The sequence below is a fragment of the Myotis nattereri genome, assembly GCF_964212035.1.
Source record: "Myotis nattereri genome assembly, chromosome: 11".
NCBI classification, from domain to species: Eukaryota; Metazoa; Chordata; class Mammalia; order Chiroptera; family Vespertilionidae; genus Myotis; species Myotis nattereri.
Window position 1 is genome coordinate 61,521,299 of NC_138086.1, and position 13,487 is coordinate 61,534,785.

General features: G+C 44.0%; 1 protein-coding gene across 3 annotated transcripts in view; it reads left to right on the forward strand.

Annotated features, from left to right (window-relative positions):
• The window catches only part of SNX10 (sorting nexin 10), a 60,022-nt gene that overhangs the window by 28,211 nt on the left and 18,324 nt on the right, over positions 1-13,487 (forward strand). The window contains exon 3 of one of the 3 annotated variants that reach the window (XM_081102600.1): positions 11,445-11,526. The exons of the other annotated variants lie outside the window; for them this stretch is intronic. The gene's annotated coding sequence lies outside the window, so the exon portion shown is untranslated. The remainder of the gene's footprint in view (positions 1-11,444; positions 11,527-13,487) is intronic. 3 annotated transcript variants of the gene reach the window in all.

Sequence of the window (13,487 nt, forward strand, 5' to 3'; positions counted from 1 at the left end):
ACACACATCACTAGGTGAGCCTAATGAAACTGAAAAGCCGCACACAGACACACACCCACACCAACACACAAGCACACACATGGGCGCACACAGTCACACACACGCATACAAACACCCACACAGACACACATGCACACAGACCCAGTCACACACATGCATGCAGACACCCCCCCCCCCCACAGTCACACACACGCACACAGACCTCCCCCCACCCTCCAGGCACAGTCACACACAGTCACACAACCACATGGCCCTTAGTTCCCCTTGTCCAAATTTAAAGCACCAAACAATCCACTTCAGGGAATCCATCCACAAACTTCTTTGCTAGATCTCACATCAGCCCTTCCCTTGGGTTCAGGTTCTCCTCAATAGTCCAGCCCACTTCACCCTTTAATTCCAGGCTGGGCTCCCCCATTTTCAAAGGCGATGTCTGTTTGTTTTTTAACTTTTTAAAATTGGGTCTAACACATGCCCAGTAAAATGCATAAAATGCATAAAATGCATAAAATGCCCTGATCTTATGTGTACAGCTCAGTGGAGTTTTTCTTGTGTTTACACCTGTGTAACCACCACTTGGATCAGGGTATAGATGCTTTTAGCAGAAGGCACCTGTGTCCCTTTCCTGTCAGGCCCCCAACTTACCAGGCCAGGTATACTTTCCCTGTCCCTCTCTACACAATACTGGGCCGAGCTGCTGGGTCAGGAAATACCTTCTCTGTGCAGTTGGCCAGTCTGCAAGGCCCCACACAACTGCCCTCACCTCTGACACCAGTTGTAAGGTCCAGGGTTCCCCAGACACCCTCAGATTAGATAATTCACAGGAAGAACTCACGGAACCCGCTGAGAGCGATTACCCCCACAGTTACGGTGTTTTACAGGGAACGGATACCAATGGAACCGTCCGAGGAAGAGACACGTAGGGCAAAGGCGGGGAGGGGTCCAGATGTGGAGCTCCTGCTGTCCTCTCGGATGGAGCCACCTTCCTGGCGTCTGAGTGTGACAGTGTGCACCAGGGAGCTCACCCAGCCTTGGTGTCCAGAGCTTTTATTGGGCTCAGTGTTTACTGTGTAGTTGACCTTTAGTCTCCTCTCTTCCGGGGGTCAAGTTCACACCTTTAGTCTCCAGTTCCTTTAGGGGTCATAACCTAAGCACCTTCAGGGTGTCCAGTGACCAAAGGCCAGAACACTCCTTTCAGGCAGGACATTGCAGGGGCCTAGAGGGCACCACCCAGGAGCCGAGGGCAGAGGCCAGACCTCCCTTCGGGTCAGTGTTTCCTCACTCTCCACCTGGCCTGACCACTGGGCAGGCTGTGCCAAGGGAGCAGGGTCGTGGCCTTCTCTAGCACTATTCCAAAGGCATATGTAATTATTATTTTTAAAATATGTTTTTATTGAATTTTAGCAAGAGAGGAAGGAAGAGGGAGGGGGGAGAGAGCGAAAGAGAGAGAAAGAGAGAGAAACATTGATCAGCTGCCTCTTGCACACACCCCTACTGGCAGGGAGGAGCCTGCCACCTGGGAATGTGTCCTGACCTAGAATTGAACCGCTGACCTCTGGGCGTGTGTGTTGGTTTTAACACTTGATTTTTATTATGAACTCGGTTCAATGAATAGAAATGAGACACAAATTTTAACCAATTACATAAAGCATTTTATTGACCTTATAAACGTCCTTTATTATAAATAACTATGTAGTCTATATATATAAAAGGCTAAGTGACTGACCGTCCATCCAACCATCCGACCAGCTGGTACATATGACACACACTGGCAATTTAAAAATAAACGTTGACTCGCGCATGTGAGATTCATATAAAGCTCTTGCTGGTGCCAATCTAGACAAAGTAGGAATATTCCTACCTGAACCTGTTTTCAGACACGGTCAGTTATATGTTGCTTTTTCTCGAGTTTGAAGAGCATGTGATGTTAAAGAAAGTCGTGAATACTTCATCACAAGGGAAATTAGTCAAGCACTCTGAAAGTGATTATTCTTAATGTGGTATACAGGGAGATATTATAATAAGTTTAATCAATTTATTAGTCATTGTGTTTTTTTATCAATGTTGTTTTTATATCATGTTTTTGTTGTTTTTATATCATGTCTTTATTGTTATATTATGTTATTGTTTATTAATCAATTTATATATTATTTTCATATGCATTTTACTAATTTTCTTTCATCTCTGACACTTCTATTATAAAGAAAGGGCAAATAGCGATATTAAAATATTTCTTCTAATTAATTTCCTTTCAATATGCATGAATCCGTTCACCGGGCCACTAGTAATATTATAGCATTAAGGAATTTTAAACTGGAGAGTCCCTCAGCTGAAAAGGAAAAAAGTACTGTAGACTGGCCGGTGTGGCTCAGAGTTAGTGCCTCTACTTATGAACCATGAAGTCACAGTTCGATTCCTGATCAGAGCATATGCCTGGGCTGCAGGCTCAGTCCCCAGAAGGGGCTGTGCAGGAGCCAACCAACCGATGATTCTTTCTCATCATTGTTGTTTCTGTCTCTGTCCCTCTCCCTTCCTCTCTGAAATCAATAAAAACATATTTTAAAATAAGAAAATATACTGTAGGGAGAAAGAGGTATAATACTTAGAAATTTACTTAAGTCCCTCACTAAGAAATAACCCCACAAGGCTAGGTTCTGGATGTTCTGTAATATACGTTCATCACTTATCAATCCATAGAAAATGGATTTTACATGTGGCCAGAATGATCTGGCTTCTAATGCTTCACTCTTAGAGCAAAGTCAAAACTCCTAAATGAGGTTGCTAAGGCCTTTTATGATCTGACCCTGCTTCCTTCTCCAGGCTCATCTTCTGCCCCTCCCCCCACCCCCTTTGCACTTCCCACTCCTTAGTTCGGAGCTTGTTGGGTGTTGCCTGCTCTGCACTCTGGGCCCTGGGCTCTCACAGATGTTTCCCCACCCCCTGGAACAATCTTTCCCCCAGACTGCACACCAGGTTGTCTGACTAAGCTTAGAAGTCAAGAAGAGGCGTTCCGAAAGCCTCAATTATAAAGGTATTTTTATCTCCCCGCCTACCCCAGCAGCTCCCTGTCCTCCTTACCAGTTAGAAGTGGGGGAGGTTTTGGCTGAGCCTTTGCATATCCTTGTGGCGGGTTGGTTGTTGAGCGGAAAATAATTCAGGTCCCACCTAACTGCATATGGAAGGGCTGAATGCAATACCACTGATTGTTCTTGAATCTCGACCAAGGGGCAGTGTGTGTGTGAGCTCACGGCGCCCACAGCAGACTGTACTAATTAATCATGAGGTTGGCATGTGAATTGAGAGCTTTGTACCATCCTCGTTCAAGATTCCAACAGCCCGAGTGACACCGTTCTTCTACCTAACCGGTAATGCCAGCCTAGAAGTTTGGTAATTTTTTTTGTAAAGATTGGGGGTGGGCGGGAAACCAAATGCAGTCTCTCATGATAAAATAGCTTTATTACGGTAATAAATCTAGAGAGGGGGAGCAGGGAGTACGAGTCTCCCTTGGTAGTTAAACGCGTTCCGTGTGCACATGGGTTTGAATTCCCAGGAGAGCAGTATCCAAGCTGATGGATCTTCCCCATAAAAATGGCCTTGGCATTGGGCCATTGTGAAATGAAAATGAATTCAGATTCGTTCATGCATGCAGCTTTAATTTACAATTAAAATATTATGGTTACATATTTTAATAAGAATAATTAGGTGGACCCAACTGAATCAACCCTTCTGTTTAATGAGACAGAACCCAGAATCCTAATGAAAAGGCAGGTGGCTGTGACAGGGAACACGTCCCAGACAGCGTCTTTCGTGGAGTCCGGCATTCTTGTTCCTTGTATAGTCTGGTGTCCAGAGGGAGCGTTTGGTTTTCCTGCGTCACTGAGACCCGAGCCTCCAGCACGTGGCGCGCACGCTCTGTGAGGGGTGCAGCTCCCTCCTGCGAGGGGTGCATGGGCAGCTCCCTCCTGGTGCACAGTCTGTGTCATCGAGTCTGACGTGCTGGCCCCTCCAAGGCAGGGCATTCGTTCCTCTGCCCAGGGCTCACTTGCTGTAAAGGAGACGGACAATAAAAAAAAATCTTATAAAAATATCTTTAACCGCCTACATGCTTTATTTATTTCGCAATGACAGAATTCTTGCCCAGCCCGCCTGGCTCAGCGGTTGAGCGTCAACCTTTGGACCAGGAGGTCAGGGTTCGATTCCCGGTCAGGGCACGTGCCTGGGTTGTGGGCTCGATCCCCAGTAGGGGGCGTGCAGGAGGTAGCCCATCAATGATTCTCTCTTATCATTGATGTTTCTATCTCTCTCTCCATCTCCCTTCCTCTCTGAAATCAATAAAAATGTGTATTAGAAAAAGAAATCAGTAAAAACATTTAAAAATATCTTATGTTTAAAAGACAGTTCTACCGCAGTGAGGCGACGGGAAGGGTGTGTGCTGCTCCTTGTGTGTGGATCTCCTCTGCTCTCCTGGATCATGATTGCTGAAGTCTACCTCTAGACTCTAGAGATTTATACCGTTAGGAAAGGGTTTGTTTTTTTCTTCTCCAAAGGGTCTATATATACTTCATACTGAACACAATGGCAGTTATCAGTTACTGACACCTTCGTGGCAATAAGTCCGCCAGCTCTGTGGCAGCAGATGCCGGAGTGGAGCAGACCCTGGTGGCCGGAGAGTTCCAGGCACCTGAGGACCCTGCCTGAGGGAGGAGACAGGCTCTGCGGGGACAGGTGGGAGGGACGTGCTTCTGTGTTGGGTGTGCTGGCTCCAGGCTTGACATGCACCTCTTCCCGGTACATTCTGCTGAGTGATGGTAACATTTGAGACCTGCGCGAGGAAAGCGTGGTTTTGATATCGGGAAACTGATTAGAAAATGACTGAGCTACAACCAATGAATATCATTAAAGAATATCCCATAAGCAGGCTTCCACCTGGTGTCCTGTGATGCCGGGGACTTTGAAGGGAAGTGACAAGACAAGACAAAACACTCTCCCACTCCCTGAAACGAAATTTGTTGTTCTCCCTCCCTGCCTATCAGATGTGATATAATAACAGGGGAAACTGAAAGTGGGGTATGTGGGAATTCTCTACTATCGTCACAATTTTTCTGTGCGTCTAAAACAGTTCTGAAGCAAACTGTTTAAAACAACATTTTATTATATATGATCAAATATAAAGAATTGTAGAAGGTTGTGCAGTGACTAAAGCAAGGTACAAAACAGTATTTATAGCATATTCCATTTGTGTTAAACATTTTACATATACATATATGCCAGTTATATATATATATAATATAAAAATGTATAAAAATCCTAAGTATGTACATAAGAAACTGAGGGCCCAGTTGATCAATGAAGGAGGACTTCATTTTCTTTTCTTTCTTTTTTTAAAAAAATATATTTTTATTGATTTTAGAGAAGAAGGGAGAGGGAGACAGAGATAGAAACATCAGTGATAAGAATCATTGATTGGCTGCCTCCTGCATGTCCCCTACTGGGGATCGAGCCCACAACCTGGGCATGTGCCCTTGACAGGAATCGAACCCGGGACCCTTCAGTCTGGAGGCGACGCTCTATCCACTGAGCCAAAACGGGTAGGGCAGGACTTCATTTTCATGGTTTACTCATCTGTATTTGAAATGTTATATATGAATACAAATATATCTTTAACCACATACATGTTTTATTTATTTAATGAAAAAATGTTATTTTTAAAGGTCAATAAGTATTAGGATATCATTATGTGAATGTGTCAGTACATGTTATATGAATGGTTAACATTTTCAGATCCATGTTTATGACTTACTTTCACTTTCGAGTACCACTTCTGTTCCTTCTTCTAAAGCAGTCTGCTGGGCCCCCCTCCCTCCCTCCCTCTATTCCTCCCTTCCTCCTTCCTTCCCTCTTTTCCACCCTCCCTCCTTCCTTTTCTCCATTTCTCCTTCCTCCTTTCTTTTTTCCCCCCTGATTTTAACTTTTCATTATAAAATTTTAAACATACACAAAGCAGAGAGAAAAACATAATGAACCCTTATGTACCTAAGGTTTCAATAATTAATACATTATTAATTCATGACCAAGCTACCTCCCACCCCCACCCATTTCCTCCTGCCACCACACAGTGAATTATTTTGAAACAAAGTCTAGACATTCTGGAATTTCATCTGTAAATATTTCAGTACACATGTCAACAATGGACCCTTCTTACAAACAGACTACATTATCGCACCTTAAATAATTAACATTAGTTCCTTCATGCCATCAACTATGCAGTGTTCAAGTTTTCCTGATTATGTTGGAAAAAATGTATTTGCTTGTTCTAATCAGAACCCAAATTAGGACCACACCGTATTTGGTTAATATACTGCTTGAAGTAGATTATTCTGCCTTTCCCCCCTTTTGCAATTTCTTTGTTAAAGGAGCCGCATCTTTTGTCCTGTGGCGGTTTCCATACTCAGGATTTTGCCATCGATTGGGTCCTCGTGGTGCAGTTGAACATAGGTTGGCACTTACTTCAACCTGCGAAAGATGACTGTTTCCGTTGCACTTCTCCTAATGTAATTCCTTAATTTTGGACAGAAAGGCAGTTCCTTAATTTTGGACATGACTTGTGTAAAGAAACTTGCAATATCATGAACTATTCTAAGTTCTGTAAAAGGCAGGTCTAGCTGAACCTTATCCACAGTTTATCCCGAAGTAGTAAGAGCTTTCTAAAAATCATCATTCAAACCTGCAAGGCTGTGGTACTAAACACACTCCAAGCTGTAAAGTGGCAAGTAACACCCCTGGCAGCATATGTTTTAGGGTGTCAGAAGGATTATTAGGAAATAAAGGAAGGTTACTTGATACAGTCCTTCTGTCTTTCAAGCCTGCTATTTGTAAAGAATGTAGTATGTTAAATGGCTAAATATTCATCTTTGTTTTTCTTTTCAATAATTACTTGTAATATATTATTTACTTATTTCTTTATTTGAGAGAGAGAGAGAGAAAGAGAGAGAGAGAGAGAGAGAGAGAGAGAGAGAGAGAGAGAGAGAAAGAGAAAGAAACATGGATGTGAGAGCAAAACATTTATTGGCTGCCTCCTGCATGCCCCATTGAGGGGCTCAATCCTGAAACTTGGGCACGAGCCCTGGCCAGGAAACAAACTGGCAACCTTTCAGTGCATGGGATGATGCCCAACCAACTGAGCCACACCGGCCGGGGCACTAAATTTTAGTTTTGAGATTGTTGTGTGGAAGTTCTGAATAGAATTCTGGTGAATAAGATATTGATTAGATTCTGTAAGCATCAGCTGTGTGGCACAGAGTTGGTATTCATTATGTTTCAATTGTGTGAATGGATGAATGAAGGAATGACTCTTCAGTTTAAATTGGAATAGGAAAAAAAATGTCCTGAGAAAGTGAGCACAAATTGAAACAAGCTTTTATTTTTGTGATAGAGAATTCTCACCGAGGCTATGAAAAATGAATGCTCACTAACACCTAGAAACTTTGCTTTGTTAGCTTTTGTCTCATGTTTTTGGTAATCTGAGTAAATGTTTTTACAGTTAGCATAGTTATGTACTATAAAGATTTAAGCTAGACTACAGTAGAAATTTTAAATGATACAACTATCAAAATCCAATATAATAAAAGCATAATATGCAAATTGATCAAACGGCAGAATGACCAGTCGGTGGGGAACAGGGCTGGTGAGCAGGTGGCACCAGGCCAACCAAGGCACGTGCCAGCAGGCAGAGGGAGGAGACAGCGATGGGGGGGTGGGATGGGAGGCAGCAGCAACCAGCGGCTGCAGAGGAGGGGCGATGTGGGAGGGTGGGGCGGGGCCTTGCCAGCCAGCTCTGTTCCCGGTCATCTCCCACAGAGGGAGGCCGGCAGTGGCAGCAGCGGCAGGGTGATGGGTGCAGCGCCTTTCCCTGATCACCTGGTCACCTCCTGCAGAGGGAGGCCAGACTGCGGCTTAGCCCAGAGCAGGCCTGAGCCATCAGTAGGACATTCCCTGAGGCTCCCAGAGTGTGAGAGGGCGCAAGCTGGGCCGAGAGACGCCCCCCTCCCCAAGTGCACGAATTTTTGTGCACCGGGCCTCGAGTGCTAAAATAAACAGTAGTGATAATACCACTACAAACTGTATAGTGATGGACCACTGTGACGTTGATTTGCATTTCCCTGATGGCTAGTGATGCTGAACATCTTTTCATGTGCTTGTTTGCCGTCTGTCTGTCCTCCTTGGTGAAATGTTTCTTCATGTGTTTTGCCTAGTTTCTAATTGATTTCTTTGCTTTTCAAAAATGTTTTGTGCGTTCTTTTTTTTTGTTAATATATTTTATTGATTTTTTACAGAGAGGAAGGGAGAGGGATACAGAGCTAGAAACATCGATGAGAGAGAAACATCGATTCAGCTGCCCCCTGCACGCCCCCTACTGGGGATGTGCCCGCAACCCAGGTACATGCCCTTGACTGGAATTGAACCTGGGACCCTTCAGTCTGCAGGCCGACGCTCTATCTGCTGAGCCAAACCAGTTAGGGCGTTTTGTGCGTTCTTTACATAGTCTAGATACAAGTCCTTTGAGGGATGTGTGATTTGCAAATAACTTCCTCCAGTCTGTGTAATGTGTCTTCAGCTTCCTCATGGGGTCTTTCGCAGAGCAAAGGTGTTGGTTTTGGTGAGATCCAACTTATCACCTTTTTCTTATATGGGTTGACCTTGTGGTTTCAAGCCTAAGTCCTCTTCATCTAGTCCTGATCCCAAAGATTTTTCTCTTATATTTCTTTCTAAAAGTTTTATGGTTTTGCCCTGGCTGGTGTGGCTCAGTTGCTTGGGCATCATCCTGTGTACCCAAGGGTTGCCGGTTCCAGTTGGGGCACATGCCCAGGTTGCAGGCTGGATCCCCTGTGGGGGCTGTGGGGGAGGCAGTCAATCGATGTTTCACTTTCACATGGATGTTTTTCTCTCTTCCCTTACCCTCTCTCTAAAAATCAATTTTAAGAAATTTTTAAAAATTAAATATTATGTTTACATTTAACTCTGTGATTCATTTTGCATGAATTTTTGTGAAAGGTGCTTGCCGGGAGTAGGTTGAGGTTCCGCTTTTGGTCTGTGGATGTCCAGTTGTTCTAGAACTACTTGTTGACAGACTATCCCTCCTCCATTGAATTATTTTCACACCTTTGGCAGAAATCAGTTGGGTATATTTGTATAGGTCTCAGCAACAGGGATTCTTCCCACTTTATTCTTTTTCAGAATTGCTTTTACTTTCCATGTAAATTTTACAATCTATGCCTTCAAAAAAAAATCTTACTGAGCTTTTTACAGAACTTGCATTAAAGCTCTAGATGGGTTTGGGGAGAATTTGTCTATCATGTTGAGTCTTTTAATACATGAACACAGTAGAGGCATGACACTTACATAGATGTAAACAAAGAAATATATGCTTCTTTGATTTCTTTCAATAGCATCTTATAATTTTCAGCACAGAAGAACCTGTACATTCTTCGTTTTGGAATCTCTTTTGTAATCTAATTCTCAAACATTTCATGAGCACTAACTATGTGTTAACACTGTACTTAGTGCTAGAAATACAAAAATGAAATACAATGAGTTTCAGAAGAGCAGGTGGTTTCAACCGATGTTTTAGCCCAGGGGTCCTCAAACTATGGCCCGCGGGCCACATGCAAATACAAATATTGTATTTGTTCCCATTTTGGTTTTTTTTTTTTTTTTAAATATATTTTATTGATTTTTTACAGAGAGGAAGGGAGAGAGATAGAGAGTTAGAAACATCGATGAGAGAGAAACATCGATCAGCTGCCTCCTGCACATCCCCCACCGGGGATATGCCCGCAACCCAAGCACATGCCCTTGACCGGAATCGAACCTAGGACCCCCCAGTCCGCAGGCCGACGGTCTATCCACTGAGCCAAACCGGTTTCGGCCCCATTTTGTTTTTTTACTTCAAAATAAGATATGTGCAGTGTGCACAGGAATTTGTTCATAGTTTTTTTTTTTAAACTATAGTCCGGCCCTCCAACGGTCTGAGGGACAGTGAACTGGCCCCCTGTTTAAAAAGTTTGAGGACCCCTGTTTTAGCCAATAGCTAAGAAGATAATGTTTTCCCCTCCAAAATAATGCAATTACAGTGACATTTGAAGTGACTTGGACTTATTGTTGCTAAAAGAGCCACTGGATAGAAAGAATGTTTGTGAGGCTGGGCTTTGGAGCAAGGTGAACCTGAATTTGAAACCTAGCTTAGCCTATTGGCCATTTGACTTGGGGCCAGTTGCTTAAGTGTTAGAAGCCTTGTTTTTCTTATCTGTAAAATGGGATGCTAATATTACTGACTTTTTAGGATCGTTGTAAAGATGAAAGCAAAACACGTGTAAAACAGTTATCACAGTGCCTGGCACCTGTCAGTGCCTTGTACAATACAGCTATTTTTATTGTTAATTTCATCTCAGTATCAGAGCTAAGGAAAAAAAAGACAAGTTAGGTGGATGAAGGAACAAAGGTCGAACTGGGGGTGGGGGCGGAGAGAGAGGATATTAAAATCAAAGAGTGATTATTAAAAGAGAACATAGGGATTAGATTTTCAAGGAGTCTGGTATTTCCTGTTTTCCCATGGAGAACAGTAGGGATCAGTTAGTTTAAATTTTTAATTCTCTGCCTGGCTTCTTCCTTCATACTAGATATCGTCATTAGGCCCAAAAAGTCATTAAAGTGTTTAATAAGGTTATTAAATTGAATAACTGCTGCCGCCGAAGCAATTTTCATAGGAAATCCATAAGATTCGAGGTATGGAGCGCAGAGCTGTCCTCTGTGGCTGACAGGCTGTCAACATCCCTGTGAAGGATGGTGGGCAGCGCCGTGAGGGATGCGTCTAATTAAGAGATTATAGGTGAACCTTGGCTTCCTGGGTGTGCTGGGCGTAGCTGGAAGCACGGAGGAACTTCACTAATTCCTTCTAATTGCAGGGTGGGGGAGGGGCGGCTCCTCCAACGATAGAATATTTTAAAATAAGTGTACTTTTTATTACTTCTCAGTCCGTATTTTAACTCCAACGAAGCAAACAAATTGTTGTCTGGTACCAGCCTTCGGGGACCCAAGTTATTGGAGCTATCAGAATGATTTTCAATTATTTCTATGTAAATAGGTGCTTCTGGAGTTCTTCAGGGCGCCGGGAAGCAGTTAGTTCGCATAGATCTTAAACATTGCTCCTGCAGCGCCTGCTGTTAATTGGCACACCCTTACGGGAAGGGGTTTGTTCAATTAAGATAAACTTTAGACCAGCTGCTCAGTAACTTATCACTATTCATGACCTCCAGGAGCCCAAGTGGCTGAGGTTTTTATTTCAAAGTTTGAGCTCATTTTTTTTCTCCTGCAGGCAATTCATTCATTCATTGCTGCAGGCATTTATTTATTCATTAAGTGATATTAATAGAATCATTTGGATATGCCAGGCATTCAAGTCCTACAAGACAGCCTAAGCTACCCTAAGGAAGCCTAGCATCTGATGGAGGAGGCCTCCGGGTAATTACTGTGGTGAGTGGGACGGGGCTCGAGGTCTGCCCAGAGGCAGGGCGGTGGTGGTGGTGGTGGGGGCGGGGGTTCAGGGAGGATGGAGTGGATGAACCGGAGGATTTGCAGAGACTGAGTTGCACTTTGAACAATGAATTGGAAAATAAAAAGAAGAAGATAACGAAGAAGAAAAAGCAGGAAGTGGGGTGGGGACAGCCGTCCAGGCGGAAAGAACAGCTTGCCCAAAGCCATGCAGGTGTTCAGTGGCGTGTTGGGGATGGGTACCTAAGCCTCGCCTTGGAGATCAGCAGATGAAGATCATGAAAGGCTCTACGGTGCTAGCCAAGGAGTTGGAACTTGATCTCGAAGGTTATCGGGCTGGTTTTGAAGGATGTTCAGCAGGAAGATGACATCATCGGACGTGTGCCGAGGAGCCATTCTCGCCTTGTGTGGGGAGTGAGTTGGATTCCGGCCCAGAGATCAATTAGCAGCCCTTGCAGTCATGCTGGGCAAGCGGCACTCGACCCGAAGTAGTAGCAGAAGGGAGTAGGGTGTGGGATCAAAGGAGGTGGGCGTGGAGGCCTTGGTCAGTGTGGACTGGGGCGGTGATTTAAAGAGAGAAGTCTGGGGTAACTGGGTTTTTGGCTGGGGTCGCTGGGGATGAGACGGGGAACAGGGTGATGTGGGAAGGGTGGGACTTCGAAGCAGAGCCATGTAGGCGGGAGGCTGGATGCATGGAGAGAGGCCTGGCCTGGGATGGAGGTAGAATCATCAGCTCATGCTGGGGCTTGAACCCGTGTTTGGTTGAGGTCACCCTGGAATTGCAACAGGGTGTGAGAGGAGCAGCCTGGACGGCTCTGGGGGCCACAGCAGCGTTTAAGAGGACAGGGAGGAAGAAAGTTCGCCATCCACAGAAGAAGAGTGATATCTAGCTCTCTAACCAACTTAAAGCTTTTCAGGATTGAAAAGATGGTTGGAGTCTTAGCACCATCGTTAAATTTGAGTGTGCATTTAAATGCATCGGGGTGTTTTTAGAATTCATTCCCCCCCAGCATGGTTTTGAAGTATGCCTTCAATGCACCCTTCTCCCAAAAGATTAAAGATTAGACTTAATGAGTAGCCATCATGGCAGAGTCTGAGAATCCCAACCCACTGAGAGGCAGCGGGGAGATCCTTTACAAATCTGTGCTGCCCATCCCTTTTACAAGTAAGGAAGGCCTTGCCCCCAGTACGTACTAGGGAATTTTTAGGTCACTCCGCATTTTGCTGAAAAATTACAGTGTTAGAGCGTTTGCTGTTGGGTTCTTAATCATTTTTACTTAAAAAAAACAAACACATACACATTTGGTTAACCTTTTCTTATTGCCAATGTTTGTATGAAGACCTCGGTGCTTTGGGTTTGTAAGCATTTCCCTTTCTTCTTTTTCTTTTTTTTTTATTGTTGACTCTATGTACAGATGTTTCCCTCTCTATGTAATAATACTTTACGTAGAAAAGTATACTACTGCTTTCTATTCATGCAGCACTTAATGAAAAATTTCCCCGTGTTTTCACCAGTATTTTATAATTTGATTCTCCTCGTAGACAGCTGAGGTAGGATGGACAGCCATTATTCCCCTTTTCCAGATGTGGAAACAGAGGCTCGGTGAATACGTTCATAATTTAGGAAGTGGGTGACAGAATTTCCCCCTAGTCTTGCGACCATCATTTCAGGGCTCTCCCCATGATGGGGGACATGTTACTCAATGCTTATATGTCAACGACTGGAAGTAGCAAACCAATAGGGACAGTAAGCCCTGATTTTTTCCAGAACGCTTAGTCATCCTTCGTCACCCACTAGTATGCTGAGTGGTCAGAGGTATGAGATGCTGTGGATTTTACAAGCTTAAGTTCAGAAACATTTAAAAAAAGAATCACAAATTTGTAGCCAATTGACAAGTGTGTTTTCCTAGTTTTTGTTTGGTCTGCGTAATGGCCACTGACTC